We start from the raw sequence: 7567 nt of genomic DNA on the forward strand, positions 1-7567 counted from the left end.
TTATTACACACTTTTATATTATTTTTGGGACTAACCTATTAACCGGAGGCCCAGCCCAAATTGTTGTTTTCTTGCCTATTTCAGTGTTTCGAAGAAAAGGAATGTCAAACGGAGTCCAAACGGAATGAAACCTTCGGGAGAGTTATTTTTGGAACGGAAGCAATATAGGAGACTTGGAGCACATGTCAGGGAAGCTTCGAGGTGGCCACGAGGCAGGGAAGTGCCTGCCCCCTGGGCGCGGCCCCACCCTCGTGGGCCCCTTGTAGCTCCCTTGACTGACTTCTTTCGCCTATATATGTCCATATACCATAAAAACATCGGAGAATAGAATAGATCAGGAGTTCCGCCGCCTCAAGCCTCTGTAGCCACCAAAAACCAATTGGGACCCTGTTCCGGCACCCTGCCGGAGGGAGGATCCCTCACCGGTGGCCATCTTCATCATCCCGGCGTTCTCCATGACGAGGAGGGAGTAGTTCACCCTCGGGGCTGAGGGTATGTACCAGTAGCTATGTGTATGATCTCTCTCTCTCTCTCTCTCTCGTGTTCTTGATTTGGCATGATCTTGATGTATCGCGAGCTTTGCTATTATAGTTGGATCTTATGATGTTTCTCCCCCTCTACTCTCTTGTAATGGATTGAGTTTTCCCTTTGAAATTATCTTATCGGATTGAGTCTTTAAGGATTGGAGAACACTTGATGTATGTCTTGCATGTGCTTATCTGTGGTGACAATGGGATATTCACGTGATCTACTTGATGTATGTTTTGGTGATCAACTTGCGGGTTCAGTGACCTTGTGAACTTATGCATAGGGGTTGGCACACGTTTTCGTCTTGACTCTCCGGTAGAAACTTTGGGGCACTCTTTGAAGTTCTTTGTGTTTGTTGAATAGATGAATCTAAGATTGTGTGATGCATATTGTATAATCATACCCATGGATACTTGAGGTGACATTGGAGTATCTAAGGTGACATTAGGGTTTTGGTTGATTTGTGTCTTAAGGTGTTATTCTAGTACGAACTCTAGCACTACTGGAATCAGGGATTTTGCCGTCTGCCAGTTCTTTGCCGTCTGCTTGCGGACGGCAAAGAAGGTCTTTGCCATCAGCTATCAAACAACGGACGGCAAAGAACTGGCAGACGGCAAAGAAGGTCTTTGCCATCTGTTATTTCTTTGCCGTCTGTTGGCAGATGGCAAAGAATCTTTGCCATCTGTCAGCGGACGGCAAAGAGGTGCCACCGGATGCCAGTATTCTGCAACGGTCCAACCCCACTCTTTGCCGTCTGCTCGCGGACGGCAAAGATTCTTTGCCATCTGCTGGGAGACGGCAAAGAGGGGGCTATCTTTTTTTTTAGGGGAAAAAACTGTTGCCCCACCTCCTCTCTCTCTCCCCCCACCCGGCCGCGTTGAACCCACTGCCCCCGCACCCGCATCTCCTCTCTGCTCTCCCGCGCCCTAGGATTAGCCACAGCCGCCACCGCCACCGACCTTATTCCGGCGAGCTCCGGTGGCCATGGTCGGCGCGCAGCACGGTACCGAGCTCACCCCGCCCCGCTGCATCGATTCCTCTGGCCATATCCGTCCCTCCCTCCCTCGAACGCTCGCGCCCAACCCATCGCTCTACGGCTAGGGTTTGGTGCGCGGCCTCATCTCCGCCGTCGGCGTGCCTCCGGCGGTCCTCTACGCCTCCTCGCATGGCTCCTCATGCGGTTACACCTGTTGGACGCCGCTTCTCCACCACAAGGCAGAAGCAGAGGAGGGCCTTATCCACCACCACGCAACGGCAGCCAAGGTCCTCCTTCCCCATCTCGCCTCTCTCCCTCTCTCAACCCCCTATTTCTTTCGATTTGGTGCTTATTCTATGTCCAGAGAAAACTAGTAGAAGGGGGTGAGGAAGGAGGAGAAAGACCAGAAGAAGGGCAAGGGAGGTGGGGCGATCTGCATGTCCATGGATGTCTGAATGTTCCTTTTTTATTTTTTTTTATGTTGCATGCTCTCTAATTCCAGAGTAGATTTCTTTACAGCATGTTGAATACCAATGGTGTTCTCCTCCGTTTGATTACTATGGTTGGTTGCTTGTTTAACTTCTGTGTGATAAATAATGCAGATCAAGTGAGCTAATCTTGTTTCTAAATTTAGATACATGCATGTCTGTGGGGCTCTAGTTCTAAACATAGTAGACCACTACCCTCCTATATGTTGTGCAAACCAGAGAGCTGCTTAATTGATTAACATTTATGATTGGTTTAATTTTTCTAAAAATGGTTGCTTCTGTTGTCACACATACACATGCTTCTGGACAGTGCTACTAGCTATTATCTTTGCTATTTTTGTGATATCCAAACTAATTTTTGCATGATTTGTTTCGATCATGTACTGCTACTTGTGGCTGTCAAACAAAAAGAATTGGTTTATGATTCATAATGTCCAGACATTAGCTTGTCTTTTCAAGGAGTCGGTTTGTGATACATGCCCACCTATTCATTTTAGTTTCAAATAAAAGAATTGGCTTGTGATTCGTAATGCTTAGGCCATTGTATTAATGGCGTATTGCGTTTTATGGCGAGCAACCCCCTTTATAGCATTATAGCGACGATATAGCGACGCCATAAAGGTATTGCGAGCCTGGGTCTGTATGGAGTCCGTTATAGCGATGAGATACGGACGCCTTCAAATCAATGTCTCGGGCATTAATTTTCACTGTCACATGCATGGTTTCAGATTACCTGTGAGGTCATCCACCGCGACCCTCACTGTGAGGTTGGTTATTTCCCTGAAAACATTGTTCTATTGTAGCCTAGTTCGTTTCTATGCTGCTCGTTGTGAAACCAAACTAGGTGGGTGGGTGTGTGTTGAGGTTTGGTTTAGTGCTTGATGCCACCGGACTGTACGTTCTTGTGTAGGACTACTTGTTATATAACTCTGGTTCCTGCTGAGGTCATGTATATACTAGGCTAGTTGCACTTTGGTTCTATCTATTTCAAATCATATTTGGTCCTATATGTATGTATGAATGATGCATGTGTCTCGGGATCTCATCACTATGAATAATAGAACACATACTACTAGGAGGAATCACATTTAACTATGCTATTAATAGGGTAGTTTTCTTGCTGTTAAACATGTCCACGGGCATACATTGTATCTTATTGTGCTCTTACTTTTTTGTCTAGGTACTTGATGCCTCTTGGTGAGAACATGATGGCGAGTTCCTCATTCCAATTGAGTTTATATTGTGTAGGTTTCTTCGTCATGACCTAGATTGCCGCAGTCATGTTCAAGTCCAATGATATCTTTCGCAAGCAGACCGCTCTCAAGGTTGGTTCTTCATAATAACTTGTCTATCAACGTGCTTCTTCTGCTTCTAGAGGTTAATTAATTGTTCTACCAAGCAGACTGCTCTCAAGGGCTTGTGCTTATCTTGTATATCAACGTTCTTGTTCTGCTTCTAGCACTGGGTCTGTCCCTTCTATTGAGGAAGCCGGCTGGCAGACTGCTGCCGTCACTAAATCCCTAACGCTTGGGCCCGTGTTAACTCCATTTGATTGTCAAATTGCTTAGATAACTCAATTTGATTGTTCTCATAGTGTTCTCACATGCTTAGAAGAGTTGGAAACACTATAAATGTTTTGGTACGAATATGTGCTCTAGAATAGTGATTCCGGCATACTATATTTTTCATTGCGGTGAATGGTATTCTCTTTTCCCACACAGCTTCAAATTATTCCATATGATTGTAATATCCTGTCGATCATATTGTATGAAGAGAGGGCATGACATTGCAACCCAGTGATTTTCCTATTTATGAGTTTTTAGGTCCTGTGAACCAATTAGGCCCTTGGTCATTTCTTGAACTCAATCAGTAACTCATTTGTGGGAAAAACTTGACGATGTGTGTACCTGTGTGTTCTGTTCTGTTTTGAAGTGGATAACATTGCCCCGTGTTTCACTTGGAAATAACTTATGTTTGTTGAATAATAGGAATTTATGCACCATTTCTATCTGTTCATAACTCTTAAACTAGCACTGCTCTCCTTAAAATTTCTAATCAGGCTGACTACTGTTTTGTGCTCCACAGATACAATGGTCCGGCAAGCTGCTATGGTGGTCAAGTGTGTGCTGCCTAGGAAAATAGATATTTAGTTTTAGGTCATTTCTTGTAATTTCAGATATGGAGTGCTTGTCTTTAGTTTTTGTTTTCACTTTGTGAAACATGCTACCTATGGATGAAACTGTGTAATATTGATGAAACTGTGTATATGTATGGATGAAACTATGTATATTGATGCTACTATTGGTGACATGTGTTGGATATCCTATATTGGTCATATATATATATGTGTGTGTGTGTGTGTGTGTGTGTGTGTGTGTGTGTGTTTGATTTTCTGTGAAAATGAATGGATATAAGAAGAAACAGAATTAATGCCTATTTGGTCTCTTTGCCATCTGCCAGCAGATGGCAAAGAGCCTGCAGTCTCTGCCGTCTGCCAGCAGATGGCAAAGGGGCCTCTTTGCCATCTGCTGGCAGACGACAAAGATCTAGTCTTTGCCTTCCGCCAGCAGACGGCAAAGAGCCATGACCTTTGCCATCCGCCAGCAGACGGCAAAGTGCCCTTTGCCATCGCTCGTTCAGCCGGACATTTTGCCGTCTGCTGGCTGACAGCAAAGGCCTTTGCCGTCCAGGATCTGTGCCTTTGCCGTCCGCCATGGCGGACGGCAAAGAAGCTGATTCCAGTAGTGTAGGATAGATCGAAGGGAAAGAATAGCTTCGTGTTATTTTACTACGTACTCTTGAATAGATCGATCAGAAAGGATAACTTTGAGGTGCTTTCGTACCCTGCAATAATCTCTTCATTTGTTCCCCGCTATTAGTGACTTTGGAGGGACTCTTTGTTGCATGTTGAGGGATAGTTATATGATCCAGTTATGTTATTATTGTTGAGAGAACTTGCACTAGTGAAAGTATGAACCCTAGGCCTTGTTTCGAAGCATTGCAATACCGCTTATGCTCACTTTTATCATTAGTTACCTTGCTGTTTTTATGTTTTCAGATTACAAAAACCTATATATACCATCCATATTGCACTTGTATCACCATCTCTTCGCCGAACTAGTGCACCTATACAATTTACCATTGTATTGGGTGTGTTGGGGACACAAGAGACTCTTTGTTATTTGGTTGCAGGGTTGCTTGAGAGAGACCATCTTCATCCTACACCTCCCACGGATTGATAAACCTTAGGTCATCCACTTGAGGGAAATTTGCTACTGTCCTACAAACCTCTGCACTTGGAGGTCCAACAACGTCTACAAGAAGAAGGTTGTGTAGTAGACATCAAGCTCTTTTCTGGCGCCGTTGCCGGGGAGGTGAGTGCTTGAAGGTATATCTTTAGATCTTGCAATCGAATCTTTTAGTTTCTTGTTTTATCACTAGTTTAGTTTATAAAAGAAAACTACAAAAAATGGAATTAAGGGTGCCTCATATGCTTCATCTTTTAATGTCTTTCGTGAAAATGATGGGAAGGAAAATTGTGCTCAAGTACTAGAAGAAGAATTACATAGAATGCTTGGCATAAAATATGTGAATGATGACCATGATTGCAATGTTGTTAGTATGAATTCCTTGAATACCTATGATGCTAATGATATGCAAAGCCACAAGCTTCGGGATGCTATGTTTGATGAAGATGATATGTTTAGTCCCCCAAGTTTTGATGAGCAAATTTATTATGATGAAAGCATGCCTCCTATTCATGATGATTATTGTGATGACACGTATGCTATAAAGAATAAAGATAACCATGAAACTTGTCATCATGATTTTAATTTTCAATTAGATTATGCTTCACATGATAGTTATTTTGTTGAGTTTGCTCCCACTACTATTCATGAGAACAAATTTGCTTATGTGGAGAGTAATAAAATTTCTATGCTTGTAGATCATGAAAATAATGCTTTATGTGATAGCTATATTGTTGAATTTATTAATGATGCTACTGAAAATTATTATGAGGGAGGAGCATATGCTTGTAGTAATTACAATAATGTCAAGTTTCCTCTCTATGTGTTGAAAATCTTGAAGCTATGCTTGTTTTACCTTCCTATGCTAGTTGATTCTTGTTCCCACAAGTTGTTTGCTCACAAAATCCCTATGCATAGGAAGTGGGTTAGGCTTAAATGTGCTAGTCATATGCTTCATGATGCTCCTGTTATGTTTCAATTCTTATCTTTTATGTGAGCATCATTGTCATCATCATGCCTAGCTAGGGGCGTTAAACGATAGCGCTTGTTGGGAGGCAACCCAATTTTATTTTTTTTCTTTGCTTTTTTCTCATGTTTAGTAATAAATAATTCATATAGCCTTTGGTTAGATGTGGTTTTATGTTTTAATTAGTGCTTGTGCCAAGTAGAACCTTTGGGAAGACTTGGGTGAAGTCTTTATGATCATGCTGTAAAAACAGAAACTTTAGTGCTCATGAGATTTGCTGTCATTTTTTACTGGAGAGTGAAATTAGGTTGATTATTTTTTAAGATGATTAATAGATAAATTCCTCACGGCCACCAATTTATTTCAGAATTTTTGGAGTTCCAGAAGTATACGTTTGATACAGATTACCACAGACTGTTCTGTTTTTGACAGATTCTGTTTTCTATGTGTTGTTTGCTTATTTTGATGAACCTATGAGTAGTATCGGAAGGTATGAACCATAGAGAAGTTGGAATACAGTATATATTACACCAATATGAATTAATAATGAGTTCACAACAGTACCTAAGTGGTGATTTATTTTCTTAATACTAACGGTGCTTACGAGTTTTCTGTTGAGTTTTGTGTTGTGAAGTTTTCATGTTTTGGGTAAAGATTCGATGGACTATGGAATGATGAGTGGAAAGAGCTTAAGCTTGGGGATGCCCAAGGCACCCCAAGGTAATATTCAAGGACAACCAAGAGGCTAAGCTTGGGGATGCCCCGGATGGCATCCCCTCTTTCGTCTTCGTTCATCGGTAACTTTACTTGGAGCTATATTTTTATTGACCACATGATATGTGTTTTGCTTGGAGCGTCATTTTATTTTCTTTTATTTTTCTTGCTATTTGAATGAAATACCAAGATCTGAAATTATTAAATATTAGAGAGTCTTCACATAGTTACATAATTATTCACCTACTCATTGATCTTCACTTATATCTTTTGGAGTAGTTTTTCATTTGCTCTAGTGCTTCACTTATACCCTTTTAGAGCACGGCGGTGGTTTTATTTTATAGAAATTATTGATCTCTCATGCTTCGCTTATATTATTTTGAGATTCTTTTAGAACAGCATGGTAATTTGCTTTCTTTATAAAATTAGTCCTAATATGATGGGCATTCAACATGGGTATAATAAAAACTTTCATATAAAGTGCATCGAATACTATGAGAAGTTTGATTCCTTATGATTGTTTTGAGATATGAGGATGGTGATATTAAAGTCATGCTAATGAACTAGTTGTGAATTTGAGAGATAATTGTGTGAAAGTTTGTGATTCTCGTAGCATGCACGTATGGTGAACCGTTATGTGATGAAG

This window comes from Triticum aestivum, chromosome 5D (assembly GCF_018294505.1).
Source record: "Triticum aestivum cultivar Chinese Spring chromosome 5D, IWGSC CS RefSeq v2.1, whole genome shotgun sequence".
Classification (NCBI taxonomy): domain Eukaryota; kingdom Viridiplantae; phylum Streptophyta; class Magnoliopsida; order Poales; family Poaceae; genus Triticum; species Triticum aestivum.